Here is a 17,583-nt window from a genome sequence, read left to right on the forward strand (position 1 = left end):
TATCCCATGTTAGAAACTTCAAAACCAGCAATGATTACTCCCTCTCTTTCCTTCCCACATCCAAACTCTAAAACATCTCAAAATTTTTCTCTCTCTATCCCATTTGTATCCTTATTTCTGACTCTTTTTACCTATTGCCTGGATTTTTTCAAAGGCATCCAAACTCATCCTCATGCCACCAGTTTCTCCCTGCTCCAACCCATTTTGCAAAGTTCTTCCAGTTATGACTTAACACACAATTGTAAGTCAGACCCTTGTTTAAAGACTCCAACAGCCACTTATCGTCTAACAGGGTAAAGTTACAGGGTAAAGTTACCCCACCTCAATTTGGCAATAAAAATTCCTTCACAGTCTTGCTGCAAACTGCTTCTCCTTCCAATTCCATTTGATCTACCTTACATACCAGCCACACAGAACTTCTATTTCCCAAAGAGGTCTGTGAGCATTTGAGAATGCTTTGACTTTACTCATTGTGTTGCTCGGTGCCCTTAATCTCTTTCTCTAGTTAATGAGATTCAAGTCAGTCTTTTCATACAGCCACCGAGATACTACTCCAATGCACCTTAGTTTCTCTGAGAATCTTTTCTCTAAATGCTGTACGCTACCAAATTACTCATTCCCATATATGTCCACAACAATACCTAGTTCTCTTTAATATTGCATTTATGACACTGTACTTAATTAGTTTTTATTTTCATCATTGTATGCCATTTCTCAAACTAAGAGCTCACTGAAGAAGGCAGGGACTAGTCTCATTTTCATTTCTGATCCAGTGCTTAATACAGGCCTGGATCAGAGTAGGTGCTCAATAACTCCTTTGTTCTGAGTAAAACTGGGATTCGGACTGGTTCTTTGCACAACAGTGGATATGGGACACCTGGAAATCAATTTACTAGTACTGATATGCATTTTCAGTTTTACTTGGAATAGATTATAATACATAAAAAGAAAGAAAACCATTTCTTTTACTTTTTTTCTTTTTCTTTTTGCACTGATATTTGGAGAGATAAGGCAATGCAAGACAAGGTACATCTGTTCTGATCCATCCTAAGAGCTAGATCTGACCTGGATAGAAAGAGCAACAATGGGAAGAAGCTAAAGGGATCATAAGAAGGAATATTATAAAACTTTGGGAAAGAAGTGCTAATTTAGAGTTTCTCATGGCAGAATTTCACAGAGGTAGGTGCAAAGTAATTGTCCTACACTACCGTAGTCTGTGGGATGAGAGGGTTAGGAAAAAATCTTTATTCTGACCAAGTAATAAGGGAGGACATGGCACCCAGCAAAATTCCACTCTTACAGGAAGTCCCCTCAGTCATGCTGATGCAGAGGACCTTCCCTTAAGTGGCTTTTGGGCATCAGATCTTTGGCAAATAGATCAGAAGAACATGAAATAATTTATTCAGAGGTCATATAAACTCCTTTTGGGGGATTCCCAGAAATAATTGTGTCTACTTAGGAAGTATTAAGCAAGTTGAGGTTCTGCCACCATGAAAATTAGAGCTAAGAGTCATGGGAAACTGAGTGTTCAAGTTTATGCAACCTCATACTTACCCAAAGCTGGTGAGACCTGAGGTCATTCAGGTTAAATTAAAAATTTAATGAATGAGTGAATAATAAATGCACAGCAGAACTGAAGTCGGTGTTTGTTCACTTTTACCAAAATGAAGGTTTTATTTGTAGTACCTGGTCTATCCTTAGTAGGAAATTATGAACTTATGTTATTGAAGGTCTGTTTCAGATATGAGTTAATTATTTTAAATGTATAATTCAATGGCTGGCACATATTCTATGTTTGATTCCTGAGACTGTCGTCCTTACCTAAAATTAACTGCATCTTTTATAACATTATACAGCAGTATTTTCATCTGTGGAGCAATAGTATCAATGAACTCCAATTTATCCATTACATAGTATAAAGGAAAGCTAGATAAGTGATGTGATTGTTTGACTAGGAGATGAAGAAGCTGTATCAAATAAAGCATGATGATCAACTTAGCCTTGCTGTTAACTGAGGGGAAAAACACAATAGTTTAGAGTTAAAAAGTAAATGGAACATTAATATAGTGTATCTATTCTGTTGTGTAACTGCCTATGAGATGCTAAGTTGAAATATTGTCTAACATTTTGCCAGTAGGGGGAAAAAATAACAGCAGATGGGCCAAGCAGAAGGCAGAGCTAAATCATTTTGTATTCTTTCAATGCAGTTTTTTTCAGTTTCATGATAAATAGGACTGTGATAGATAATCCTACATCAGAAAACGTGTATAAGATATTCTCGTAATTATATTACACATGTTTCTTTTAGGGCTACTTTTACCAGTAAGATATTAAAACTAAGATCTTTTCTGGGAGGGATGGATGAAATTAGGAATTCGTGAGTATTGCAAGAATTACGTAAAGATGGTAAAAATGGAGAGGCTTCTACCAAGAAACTGCACACCGTGATGCCACTGCCCTGCATTTGATGTAAACCGATTTTACCCATGAAGATGTTTATTAGCTGTCATGCGCCAACTCTGATCTTGTTCAATTTGTCATCAGGAGCTAAGTGGTATAACAGCAAAGGTAACAGATGTTGAGAATGACAAGCCAAATTATTAGAAACAGCCAATAATTTCACCTCAAAAGTAAATGGCTTGACTTTATAATCTCCTGAATTCATTTCTTTCATAAGCAGTATATGGATTTGCATTGTTGAATTGGAATGCCATCTGTTTCCTGGACGCAGATAACCTTGGTTCCTGCCCCACATGATAAGTCCAGTCATTACAGTTCAACTAGCAACTCTTGTCATTGTAAACCACTTCTTCCAACTGCAACATTCTCAATCAGGATCATAATTGGAAGACAGATAGCATTCCCCCAGGAAATGTACATATATTAGTAGGCCCACCTCAGGTCCAAAGCTTTGAATTGCACATTGCCCAGCATATTTTAAGTGGTAGGGAAGTACGCTTATAAAACATCTTCTGTAAACTTTTATACTGAGACACGCTAGTTTATTAGTAACGGAAGCTAGTTTTATTTAAATAATAACACCTTATACTGGATTACTATCTGCAAAATATATATTAATTCACATTGATTGTAACAACCCTGTGATCATTATTGACAATTTACAGAGGAGGAAATCAAGACCTTGAGAATTTAACTAATTTATTTATCAAATCTTATTGAGGATTTTCTGGGTGTTGGACAAGAGAGGCACCAAGGATATGCCTATGAATAAAACAGACATGGATTCTGTACTCATGAGTCTTAAATGTAATAGCAGAGACAGGAAATAAGTATGTTATATTATTAAGTATGACAAATTCTGTGAAGAAAATAAGAGAGTATGATCAGAGATCACAGCAGGATGGTTTAATTTAGATAGGAAGGTCAGGAAAGCCTTCTCTGAAAAAGAGACATTGAAACTGAAACCACAGGGGTGATTGGGAACCTGGGCAAAAAGTAAAAGGAAGAATGGACTAGGCATAGATTTAGGAAGGCTTTAGGTGAGAAGGAAGTTAACCCTTTCATGGGGGACTAGTGAGCTGGTAAACCAAGGGAAAATTGACATGAAGCAAAACTAAGTAGGAAAACAGGGGACATATTATGAGGTCACATTATGATCTACCAGACTTGCCCACTGTCACACAAGTAGAAAATGGCCTCACTGAGAATAGAAGTTGTCTGTTGATTTTTATTCTAATTCTAGTTCTATTTCCATTCACCTCTATGGTGCTTTCTTCACTGGAGAGAGAAATGAGGCGCTCACATAGGATCATAGATGTGTACAGGTGAATAGATGTTGCTATGAAAACAAACAAAGCAAGCAACAAAGCAGCTCATTGCTTCATATCTGTTACCTGAAAATGTGTTTGTTGTTTTTGTTTTCTTTTGTTTGGTGGAGGACTTAAGTTGGTGGTGTGATGATGCATTAATGAATAAGCTTGTTTTCCTGCCAAATTAATCATTATAGGTAGAATAGTTACTTTACATGAGCAGCTTTTTGTCATTGTTACTCTGGGCCAGATAGTTCATTTCTTTGGGGACAAGTTCCTTACCTGGAAGAAGAGAAGGTTGAAAGAGGTTTCTAAGAGGCCTTTATCAATTGCTCCTGGCACTTATCTGCCAACCACAGGGGAATCAGCCTTAAGATGCAAACCTTGATGAAATCATTGAGCCTTTGTACCAATCCATATCAAAGCTTGTTCTACCTCTTTGCTTTCTGTAATGGGAATTAAAAAGGCATTTCTGATTAAGCTGATTGAGGTGGATTTCTCTATTTACAGGTGAAAGCATTCACATGTCTATCTTTTCTATTTTAACATAGATTATCGCTATATTGTGTGTGTTCTGGTGTATTCTGGACTTACTAATACAAATTTTGAAGGCATCTTTTTTGAGCACTTAGAGTGCAAAATTTTTTGCTAGGCAAAGATGAATGAGGCATATGGTCTTTTCCCTAGAGGAGCATAAGAACATAAAAGGGAATAAATGAAATACACAAATACCGGTTATCTAATGTAGAATACATATCTATTATGAACATATGTAAGGTGCCCTGCCTAGTAATCCTACTTATGTCCTATTTTCCCCTTCCATGTTTTTTGTTGTTGTTTATAATATTTAGTAAGTCAAATCCATGGCTTAATTGAACCTGCAGATATTTTGGCAGGAAGGGTATTTCATTTGCATTGCACTGTAAAACAGTAGAATTCTGAAAGCTGTGATACTTAGTTTCTTTTTTTCTGCTGTGCATTGTAATTCTCCTCTCTATTGTAGTGGATTGAATAGTATCTTCCAAAAATTTACATACACCCAAAGCCTCAGAATGTAACCTTATTTGGAAATAGGAATTTTGTACATATGATCAAGGTAAGGACTGAGGAGATCATACGGTGTAAGGGTAGGCCTTAAATCCAATGAGAGTGTCCTTATAAGAGACAGAAAAGGAGACAGATACACGGAAAGGAAAATGCAGAGTCAGTCTCTAGAGGCAGAGATTAGAGTTATGTGTCTATAAGCAAAAGAACACCAGAAGCTGGAAGAAGTAAGGAAGGATTCTCCCCTAGAGCTTTCATAGGGAGTGTGGCCCTGCTGGCATTCTGATTTTAGGTTTCCAGACTCCAGACCTATAAGAGAATATATTTCTGTTGTTTAATACACCAAGTTTATAGTAATGTGTTATGAAACCCTAGAAAAGGAGTACAACAACCATTCTGTTTTGTTACATGTTACAATTTGGTTTTAGCTATGCTTTGGGATACGAGAGGGCTCTATGTTCACCTTAGACAAAGTGCTTTAAGAAAGCTTGGCTTCTCACTGCTTGAATAACCACTACTAGTGAGAAATGCTCATCTGTATAGAGTGTAACAGTTGCCAGAAGCAAGTTGCCAGAAGCAAGCAGGAAACAACAGGAGGGACTGAGGTATGTCTGTCTGAGGTGTGACAGGTGATTTTCTATTATATTCTTGAAATTTTGTCTATTATGTTAGGAGACTCCGGCCTTACTTAAATCTTTTATTTTAACAGGCAGTCACCCTGTTTAAATTTAGCACACAGATCCTCGCCTACTTTTGTGGGCTGTGGTTCCAATAATGACAAAATTTTCAGAGGCTTTGCAGTGTGACCTTGGTTGGCTCGGTTGATTTGGTACCTCTGGGGTTCCCACTGGTCCCTTCTGGTACTCTCATAGGGGAAAGAGTTTGCCTTGGTGCCTCTAGGTTTGGAGAAAAGATCTGAGGCCCACAGAGCACTCTCATGGCAGCCGCTATTATGGCAGGATCCCCAATCACCAGTGTCCCCTGGCCACCCCCATATCTCTCACTGAGGGAGGGGAGTCTCATCCCTGGGATGAAGAGATTTACTTGTCCCAGCCACTTGTGTCAAAACCCCTGGCCAGTGCCACCAAGCTGCTGGGTATCTCTGGGTGGAAAAAGGGAGTCTCAGGCCTAGTGGGAAAAGAGAGAGCTTCCCTGGCCACTTATTTTCAGTAGGGCTCCCAGTGGATTCATCCTTTGTGGATACTGCCTATTCTAATGATGTTGTCTGCTGGGCTCCATCAATCTGGGTGAGAAATGAGCCTAGCTGGGCTGTCTTCTATTGCCAGATTGAGGCTGGGATATGCCAGGCACGAGTTGTCTCCTTCAGCTGGGTGGGAGTCGTAAGAGGTCCTGCTGCTGTGTCGTTCCTCTGGTCCTAGGTTCCCCTAACCAATTCACCTTCCTCTTTCTGCCATTCAGAGTTCTCTTTCGGTTACCTCTTGCATCATTTCCAGATTTACAGTTGTACTTAGTGGGGAGAGGCAGGCAGAAAACGTCTGGTTTTTTAGGCTTTTAGACCTAAAGCTTCCACTTCCCTCAGGGGGAGACAGCAAGAAAGGGTGTCAAATTCCCAGCCTTTAATTAAAAAAAAAAAACTACTAAAAAAGTTAATGGTTAAGTTATAAGACAGAAAAATATGGGACAATGATGGCTGACCTATTATTTCTCACCAGAGAAGAAATTTTTAAAATGAAAATCTCTGGGCTGTGGGTGGAGGATGAGTTGAGCAGTAGCCAGATGTGGTCCTGAAGGGTGTCTCCAAGACTAAGCCCCGAATGCACCTCCAGCTAGCATTATGAGAGAGGGTACAGGAGCCCCACAGGATGTTTGGTGACCCACTAATAGAGGAGAACTATATAACCCCTTCACAAATAAGTAATTATAATAAAGCTGAGACCCTGAGAGACCACAGCAGGAGTTCCCCAAGTCACATGAGCAACAGTAGAGCTGGAGCTGGTTGTCTTTGGCCCCAGGGAGGCCCCACCCCTTCCCCAGGCCCCAGAGATAGGAAGTTAACTGGGGATACAGAACTTTAGACCCTCTGTCCTATGATAGAGGTTTCCCAGATGCAGAGTGTTCAGCCCAACTACAAACATGGACACCTCAGCAGATACTAGATGAAGGGATAATAATGGCCAAAGATGAGTTGGGATTCTGCATTTCAGTGGATATGGGTCTCTATTTCTTGTTAATTTCTCCTGATGTCCTGATGCCATGTATCCACCTCTCCCTACACCTAACATTCCCCCTGCATTGAGACACAACTATAGGAAAACGTGAGAGGGAAAAATTATGTATCAATTTAATGGAATAATACAGAAGTGACTAAAAACAAACCAGAATTTACTGAGTTTACCTAGAATAACCCAAATTAAGTTTCTCTGCCATCAAGTTAAACAGTAGCTTAAAACAGAAATTAGATGTAATTCTAGACATGACACCTAGCCCTCCTATTTTGATGTGCAGTCTGTGGACTGCCTAATTGTGTTACTATACAACAAAATGTATACAGAGTCAAAATAAATTAGTTGTAATAAAACAAATATATTTGCTATAGATAGTCTTACCCACCTATAAAATTGTGTAGTGTATAGAAAGTAACTCTGAGTCTCTGTATATCCTCTAAAAACACTAATATTGTGAATGATTTTCTCCCTTTTCCAATGTGTGATGATTATATACAATATTCTTTAAGCAATTTCTTACACAGACTAACACCTGTTTTCTTTTCCTCACTTCCCAAGGTGACATAATTGCAAACAGAACTTTAAGAAAGCTATACACAGTAGATTTTCTAAAATGAAAAAATAGAAACACCCTAAACATTTAAATATAGGGGAATAATCAAGTAAACTGTGAACTTATGAATTATTGTCAGTTACTAAAAGTCAGAATTAAAAAAAATTTTAACAGTGGAAAAAACACTCAGGTTACATCAATCTGGCAATACTGTAGACTGTTAAACATATAATATGTTCTGTAAAGCTATGAACTGCTTCTTTTCAGCGTGAGGATATTTCTACCTTACTTGTCTGGGTCAAGTTCATTTGTTCTTCATCCACACATGAAAGTCACCCTCTTCACTGATTGTCAGTCAGAATGAATCAAAATCACCCTCCTTTGTGCTTCATCTCTGCTCTGCACTTAGGTTTCATTACGCTTGTGGTGTTATCTTATTTCTAATCTTTCTGTATCTTACTTACCTTTGTATCACCAACTACCAGCACTGAGATTATCCCACATTAGTTGCTCAGTCCTTGTTTGTTGAATGCATAAAAAAGAGACAGGGACCTGATTAAAGACCACATATTCAATACAAGTTTCTTGGATAATTGAGGGGTTTAACACCTTAAATGGGAATTGTCAGTATTGATAAACACTAAGAAGAAGAAACAAAGGATAAAGGAAACTGACTGATTTCAGAAGTCGCACACAAATTTATTGAACATTCATAAAATGAAAGCTTCAGAAAATGCCATGGAAGCTCGAAGGAGGATATCTTTCCTTCTTGGATTCTGTCAAGAGTTCAATTGATTAATTAGAGAGCTGTCACATCAGCGGTTTATCTTAAAACTGAACTACTTTTATCAGCAAGTTATTTGATTAGCAGTAAAGTCACAAGGCTGCATTTCACTTGAATTATTTTTCCTTTGTTAATTTTCTGGAGAGAAGAAAATTAGTCAAAAGAAAGAAAAAATTGTGTAAAGAGACAAATCATTGAAACTCCAAGTGCCATTTATTCCTGTTATTTATCAGGAATTCAAATTAGGCTTTCATTAATATTTCATCTCAAAACTCTAATTGTAAGTCTATACCCTGACCAACATGATAAGCGTAATCTGGGATTTAGTTCTTATTCTCAATATGTAGTACTTTAGCTATTTTAAACTCTGTTTGTGGTGATGGCTAGTTCAAGTAGCGCTAATAATGGAACTCCATTACAAAATCTTGTTTGAGTCTTTCAGTATTTGTCATGAGTCTGACTAAAGAACTCTGAAGTTCTCGCATTAGACAGGATTGAGGAATTCTATAGATTGGGTTTATAGAAAGCTGACAAAGCAATAAGGGTTAACAAATCCTCCCTCCTCCACCGGAGCCAAATCCCTGTCATGAAAATTGTCTTCTCAACCGTAAACTAACCAATAACATGAACCAACCATACTTTAGAACCTTCAAGAGAAATCTGAAGTAAAAGAACCAATAACCTGGGACATTTAGAACTAGAATTTATTTCTGCTTCACTTTATGCCCTTCCACTTCCTTGTGCTAAATTACGCTTTATTGTGTAGAGAAGAATGAGACTGAAGAATGAGACTCAGCAACACCTACATTTGAATACAAGTCTAGCCTCCGGACAGATGCCCCATTGCAATCTTACTAAATGTTTTGTTTTGAACTTATCAGCTCTGAATTGCGTTGCCTCTTAGGTTCCTGCTGCCTCCATGAAAGTAATAGACGGACTTCAGTCATTATTTAACCCAGTGGTTCTCAGTAGGAATAATATCTCCTTCCAGGGGCATTTTAGAAATTTGTGGGTGCAATCTTTGAATTGTTGCAATTACTGGGGATCTGACTGGTATTTAGTGGGTGGGAGTCAGAGATACTAGATGCCCAATAATGTGTGGGACAGCTGCCCAAAATGAAGACTTATCTCTCATCCTCTGTAACTTGCAAATATCCCTTAAAGATCAGTGGTTCTCAAACTTTAGCCTACATCAGAATCACCTGGAGGGCTTGTTAAAGCACACTCCCGGTTTTTGATTCAGTGGGCCTAGGATGGGGTCAGGCAATTTGCATTTCTAACAAGTTCCCAGGAGATGCTGATGTTGCTGGTTCAGGGACCACACTTTGAACTATAGCTCTAGATAGGTAGTTATGTAGGTGGGAAATCTAGATTTTTCTGAGTCAGAAAACTAGACCCATTTTATGTATAAAAAGCTATTTTTGCATGGTTTTTATATACACTGAATATTCTAGTGCTATTTAAGAGATTTAAACTTCATTGTGATCAGGCTTTAACAAGAGTTGTTTTAACATTTTTGAAAATCCTATCACCAAAAATTAGTCATTACCAGGGTCAATGCCAGCACCAAATACCACACACCCTTCTCTGCCTGCACGTACAGATTTCACAAGTAAATATGTAACAGGAGATTCGAAACTTCTTTTAATAAACTTAGAACCAAATATCATTCAATTAGTAAAGAGATATAAAAATCAGAGATCTCTCTGCATTTCATTAATGTAAATTGTTTCAAAATATTTATATACACCCTATTACAGCACAGATGTAAAAATTATATATTGAAATCATTAACTTGAGTATGCTAGTTGGTTTTTTTTTTTTTTTTTTTTTTTTTTTTTTGCGATACGCGGGCCTCTCACTGTTGTGGCCTCTCCCGTTGCTCCGGACGCGCAGGCTCAGCGGCCATGGCTCAAAGGCCCAGCCACTCCGCGGCATGTGGGATCTTCCCGGACCGGACACGAACCCGTGTTCCCTGCATCGGCAGGCGGACTCTCAACCACTGCGCCACCAGGGAAGCCCTGCTAGTTGGTTTTTTAATCTTAGTCTAATATTATTCTCAGAGATCTATTGTGCGTCTCTACATCCTTGTCATTACTGTTTATTTTTCCAATCTGTCTTCTATGCCCACCACATGTCAAAATATACAGTTTCTAGGTCCTTTCAGGTATTCGAGGCCTATAGAAGGATTACAAGATAGGGCATACTTTTTCTATTGCTACCATTTTCCATGTCATAAAATAAAGAATTATTTGGATATTATACTAAAAGATAAGGCCCATTTCATTGGAAATTATAATATGCTCCCTCATTGTATCTATTTATCTGTCTCTAATTTGCCTTGGCATGTTAACTTGTTTTCAGTTAAGGTCATTTCTCTCTTTTCCCTACCGTATACAGATAAGTCTGACCTGCTTTTATTGCTCTTCTTTTATTTTTCTATATTTCTATAGAATGGCTTCTGATCACCTGATAGACACCAGGCGTTTGGATAAATCCAAACATTCACTGTAAGCAAGTACAATTTTATGACCATGTCAGTATGTCCTTCTGTAGAGTCATACCTGAACATTTGCCTGTTGAAATACACATATTATTTTATTAGAAATTCCTTTTCTTAAAATTTGTCTTTTTTAAAGATAGGTCTTTTTACCTATGTTGCTGGTAATCATACCTGTTGTAGGTTCTATTGTATATGAACTTCATTTCAGGAATAAAGAGGACATTAGAAATATTTGTTATAAAAGGGGATGCTGGCTGTGATAAAGCTGAGAACACTGACCTAGTCCAATCTCTCCAGTTATTTTTGTGTAAATGCAGTTTCACAGGGAAAAATAAGTATATTTACCTGAAAACCCACAACTATTTAAAATCTGTGTTTACCAATTTCAAATCCAATGATCCTACAACCAGAATAAAAATAATGTAGCTGTTTTGTCCTTTTCCTCTTTCAGTGTAGAAGGCAAGAATTTGAGTACAGAGATTTATGTAATCTCTGATCATGGATTATAACAGCAACTGAATTTTCTTCATGGCTTCAGGTATAATGCTTCTAGGGAAAAGTTTACGTATTGGTTTTCTCCATCTAAAATCTATACCTCCACAGGTTCTTATTTGAGCCAAAGAAATTGTGTTGTAGATGATCCCTTTTTCATTATAGCATACCTTTGCTCTGCCTTCAAATGCAGGAAATTGGTTCAGGCAACATTTTGAAAGGGATACATTTTCCAGGAAAAGGCACAGAAATGGAGGCAATCATCTTAACTGACAGAAAAGAGTGGTGAACTCAGAAAGGCTGAGAACTTAATCAGTACTGAATCAGACTAAGCACGATGAAGTACCAGATCATTAGATAGCAGCTTTCAAAAGTGCAATACTTACAATCCAGGAGGAGCCTGGGTGCTTCGAAAGCTTGGCTCGGCAATTATTAAGCGCTCCCACTGCACACATCATGGATTGCTGAGAGCTGGTCAAAAGTTTACTACCACAGGATGCAATAATTGAATATGTCTTTGCATGTGACCTGGGGAAATTAATCATTTTCAGCAGCTTATATATTTTAAACTTATTACTTTAGCCTTCCGCAGAATCAGTGCCAACCGCATTGGTTTTATTGCTGTTATTTTTGTTGTTATTATTGTTTTATGGTTATAGTTTCGGTTGTTTGTTGTTTTATGTTGCTCTCTCAGCAATAGGGTCATTCTAAGGAAGAGTGCCATGAAATTAGGGCAGGGAAAAGCTTTAATCATTCTAAGGAACCACAGAATTTTGTTTTCTTCTCTCTGATCATAAGAAAGGTGTAACACATCTAGGCTCTGCTTTCATCTTCTCTGCCAGAAAACTCAGAGCCCAATTTGGAATACAACTACAGGAAATATTTGGGCCTTCATTGTAGGCATATTTGTCTTTTCTTTTCCACCCTTCTAATTTTTTTCTATTTTATTGTGATTTTATTGAATTAATTGTTGTTTTAGTCTACCTGGAATCCTCTCTTGAAGGATATTGGAGGGTGGACAAATAGACTTGCTTATGTAGGATCATAATGATTGTCCTATAGGCAACTACTTTGATTTCAATTGTATGAGATTTTGTTTCCCTTTTAAAGTTTCCAGTTGCCCAGAACCTGAGAAAGAGATATACTTTCTTAGGAAGAGTGAATACCTGAGAGTATTTGGTTGGAGCATTCAGAAAAGATACCCAGGGAAGAAACATGAAGTAACAGAATAGATTTTGTATCTAATGAAAGAATACTCTAGAATAAAATTACAGTAAATTAACAAAGATCTTGACTCTGAAACTTTGCAACTCCTTTAAGGAAAGCCAAGGTTGTCATGAGAGAAAGTAACAGGATTGTTAGTGGAACTGTCTTTGAAGAACATTCCAGGCAGAGGATAGAGGTCTCAAGGTGGGAGAGCACTTGATGCATTTGAAGAATAGACAAAATCAGGGTGGCAGAAGTATAATGAGCAAGAGTAAAAGTAGTATAAAATTAAGTTAAAGATCTGGACACAGGGAGGGTTGAAAAAAGACAGTGGCATAATCTGATTTGCATTTAAAAAGTATTACTTTGGCCTCCATGTATAGAATAAACTGTGTATTGAGACGAGGAAGGTGGGTAAGAGAAGAAACACATAGGAGACTGTTGCAGCACTCCAGGTGCGAGACGATGATGGCGAGGACTGCTGTAGTATCTGCAAAGGTGGAGAGAGGGGGTTGGATTCCGGATGTCTTTTGGAGACAGAGTTGACTTATCATGGGGACAGAATGAATACAGGATAAGAGAATAGAATGTCTAAAAATAATTCTCTGGTTTTTGGTATGAACATCTGAATGGACTGTGTTATTTAATTTGATGGGAAGGTGGAGGACATTGTGGGAATAGGGTAGGAAAAGTGATGATTGGTTCTGTTGAGGGTATACTAATATTGACATGCCTAAGAGGAGGTGCCAAGTAGTTCATTGGATAAATAAGCCTGACGTTCATATATGAAGTAAAGATATTCATTCTGGAGTCAATGTCATGTACATGGTTTTTAAGGTCATAGTACTGAATGCTGTCACCTAGTGAGAGAGTGTAGAAAAAGAAAATGTAGAACAGAGCCCCATCTATTTTCCTCCTTTTACTCCTTCTCTCCTAGGAACAAGCTAAGGGGAAAAAAATATAAAGAAACTTGTGTCCTATCAGGTCCTGGGATTGTGACTGAGTGGGTCATAATTCCTCATCACTCACCTGTTATTTCTGCAAATTCTGTTAATTGATTCAATGGTGGATTTCCTTGATAACTGGATTTTAACCTTATAAAACCTTATCTCATGGAGGTTTTAGTTTCCATTTTGTCATGTTTTTGCTTTTGCTTTTTTGCATTGCACTTCCTACTCATTTCAGCAGGGAAAATACCCAAAATCCGTAATTCTAATTTTGATGACAATAATTGTCATCATTGTCTTTGGACAAAATGAACAAAGACCACAGAGTCAGAAAAAAACATCAGGAGAAAGGAGTCACAACAATATAAAGGAAATTTAAAAAATAGATTTATATGAAGTTTTCAATATTTACAGAATATGTTCATCTATGCTTTTCCTATAGCAAATATTTGGGGTAGGGTTATCTGACATGTCCCAATATCTCAGGTATCATGTAGACACTGGAGATAGGGATAAGCCTTCAAAGAGCTTATGCTGTGTTATAATGTATTGTACTTTATCTTTCAGAATAGTATATACTTTTTTTTTAGCCACCATTTAACAGGTACAGCAGTAAGGCTAATCTGTCCGGCAACACACAAAAATTGGAAGAATTAGTATAAAATTTTATATAATAGCTGGGTTTAAGAGTTGAGTTATTGGGTTCTCTCTCTCTCTCTCTCTCTCTCTCTCTCTCTCTCCATATATATATATATTTAGTAGGCAGAATCTGGAGTTGTTTTATATAATAAAACCCCATTTTATAAAATTAAACAGATTTCTCAGTTACAGCCAGAGTCATTACAAACTAAAATCCATATCATTTAAAAATAAGTCCAGAAGAATGAGGCACACAGTGCTTTCAATCTTTTCTAAATATAACAGAAGAGTTTCATTTACATCTTCAAAAAATGTTAAATGAGACTTTACACCAAATTAATTTTGAGGAAAGAAAACGAAAAGGATATTTTTTTGAAAATTGAAAGACAATGTAAAATCCTGCTCTAAAAGAGGTCCCTGTACAATTAGGTTTAGTACATCACCTGACTGTGTGGTTGGAGTCATCCTTTAATAGAGATGAAAAAGAGGAATCTGGTCTAGTCCTAGGATAATGGCTAAGTGTTCAGTAGGGATGGATGTTAAGTACTCTGGTTTATTACATTCTGTTTATTGCATTTTTGAATACCTTAAAATGACAATTTAATATAGCTGAAATTATAAGGGGTGTATTTTCTGCCAGCCACTTTTTAGTGAAAACCTGTGAGATATGACTAGGGATCAGAGGTTAAGTCTTTATTACATATGGAAACTAGAATGAATTTCTAAAAATGAAAGGGCAACTCCCAGCTGTGAAGAGTTTTATGTTTGTTTTTAACAGACTTTTTACTCCTAAGCCATGACTCGTATTTAAGGGTTCCCCACTTCAGAACAGACCCTTGAGGCAGGGAGTTTTAACTCATAAATTTAAGCAAACATTGATTTGTTGCAACTTTTGAAGAAGTCATAAATATAAGCTTTATGTGACCTTAGCCAGGATAGGGAAATACTGATCAATCATGAAACGCTGACTTAGTGGAGGATAAGAACCTTCAATAGAATATCACAGCCAAGAAAAAAATTTCACCTGATGAGGTGTCTTTATAGGAAAAATAAATACAAAATATTATATTTCCTGGCTTTAAAAAATAAGAACAGGAAACATAAAGCCTGTATCTTTTAACTCTCACTGTTATGGGATGATTCAACCAAAAAAAAAATATGTTACTGATATTTAAGGGAATGGGGGGAAACAGAAGCAAAAGAAAAAAAAGATGAGTTAAACAAGAGGGTGAAGCTGGAGATAGAGGAGAGAATCCAACTAAGAAGCAGGAAAGAGAGAGGAGAAAGAACCAGATGCTTGAAAACACAGAATGTGTTTATCCTTAAGATTAGGTTTTGCTGAACATAACAGAAGATGCCAAAATAGCAGTGGCTTGAACAAAATAGATATTCATTTCTCTCTCACATAAAGCCTAAGCAGGCAGGACAGCTCTGGCCACAGCCATCAGCGATTCTGGCTCAGTCAGTCACATTGCCCTGCCCACCATAGTATGGTACCATGTACTCCAAAATGGGTGCTCACATGCTCCTCCATCAAGTCCATATTCTAACCACTCTTTGGGAGTAAGGGATAAAGAAAAACATGGCTTCTTCCATTAGTCAAGTTTCCTTGAAGTTGTACACTTTCCTTAGTCATTTGGCCAAACCTAGATGTAAAGGAGTCCAAGAATTGTAAAAGTTATTTCAAGTTTAAAATTGGCATTTCTATTACCAAGTAAAAAGGAAAGAATGGATATTTCTATAGACAATTTAATACTCATTTACCCCATAACCCATCATTTATTCATTTTTGTCTGGGATCACACAAATTAGGGTTTTTTGAAGTTATAACAAACTAATATCTCTCAATTCTTCTAGACAGTCAAATTTTTCTGTTTCTATGTTTAATCATTAAATAATATTTTGGAAGTCAATTTGTATCTTCCCATGAAATTTTGAAATTTTTCTTCAGATTTGGGAAGGAATTACTTGAGATTTTAAAATTTATTTTGAGGCTTTTATATTATTCAGTCAATTTACTATGCTCATATCCTTAATATTTTCTTTCTCCCACAATTCCAATTTATAATAAGAATCTGTTGGTATGATTAGTTAAGGCATCCAAACTTCATGTATTCTTTCAAAAAAGACAAATTATCAAATGTAATTAAGTTGTTATTCCTTTGTAAGGCACTGCCTGTAAAAAGAAAATTAAGGAGAAAATGTCATTTTAAATCCACAAGCCCTTATTTAGAATTAAGGAACTAAAAGCTCTTCCTCCTATTGTGAATGACTCTAAAATAATAATGTGTCAAAGAAAAAATACACTAAGAATTGCATTTTTGTAGTATTTACCAATATTGAAATGCATAATCAAATTCTGATAAATAGGATGCTACAGGACTTCCAAGGCTAGGTCATAAACGTTGATATGGTTTCTATCTGGCTCTCTCTTTCTCCAGGACATGAATGTTTGTATCCCTGAGTTGCCACGTAAGAGTCCAGCTAGTCATGCCACCATGTTGGAGAGATTATGAGGAGAGATACATAGAGACAGAGCAAGATGCCCAAGAAGACCATCTTAGTTCTGGCAGAGACACTGAGGCTTGACATACCATCTCCTTTTCCAGAAACAGGTATGATCTAAGATGGGACTGTATGTGACAGTTTATTAAATCCATTCATTTGCTAGCTATTTCTGCTGATTAACCTGATTAACTTACATTCATATATTGTGTAATGTTCTGAGATCCATCTCTGGAAAACTCAACATATGAGATCAAAAGCTAAAGACTTGGGTGTCACAGGCAGTGTGTTTATTTTCTTCAGAATATAAAGTTATAAAGCATTTTGTTCAATGAACAAAGACTTTTTAAGGCTTTATGATTTAATTACTTACAACAAAGTCCTACTCTCTTTTGGAAGAGAAAGAAACATGACACATAGAGGAGATTTAAATCCAATGGAAATAGTAATGTGCAGTTCCAAAGCCCTTTATAGATATTATTTTATTCAAACGCCACAGCAGTTCTCTATTCCTACCCTAGAGATGAAGAAACTGAGGTTCAGAGAAGGTAAGTGTATCTCTGTTCAAGCATCACTTCCTCTACAACCACCCTGACTAAATCAAGTCTCTCTATTATGTTTATGGTACCATGTTCCTCTCCTTCATAGTGCTTATAACATTTACAATTTGAATTCATTTATGCGATTAGTTAAGTATTAAATTTGTTTTCTCCACAAGATTGTACATTTCACTGGAGCATGGACTGTGTTTCTTTTTGTTCACCATTGTAATCTCTAGCACCTCTCACATGACTAGTTTAGTGTAAGTATTCAGTAATATTTTATGAATGAATTAATGAAGCTATACTCTCCATTATTATTGAAATAACATCCAAAAAGCACCAAATCTTTGAAGTGAATCTGGACTTCCAAATCTGTAGCTCTTCACATGTTTTGAAAGGACTTTATCTCGGG

General features: G+C 36.9%; 1 long non-coding RNA gene across 1 annotated transcript in view; it reads left to right on the forward strand.

Annotated features, from left to right (window-relative positions):
* Positions 1 to 16,733, forward strand: part of LOC307188515 — a 65,038-nt gene extending 48,305 nt beyond the window's left edge. Inside the window, exon 4 of the long non-coding RNA XR_013828963.1 lies at positions 16,566 to 16,733. This is a non-coding gene — a long non-coding RNA (uncharacterized lncRNA). The remainder of the gene's footprint in view (positions 1 to 16,565) is intronic.
* The last annotated feature ends 850 nt before the right edge of the window (positions 16,734 to 17,583 follow it).

The sequence above is a fragment of the Stenella coeruleoalba genome, assembly GCF_951394435.1.
Source record: "Stenella coeruleoalba genome assembly, chromosome: 7".
NCBI lineage: Eukaryota > Metazoa > Chordata > Mammalia > Artiodactyla > Delphinidae > Stenella > Stenella coeruleoalba.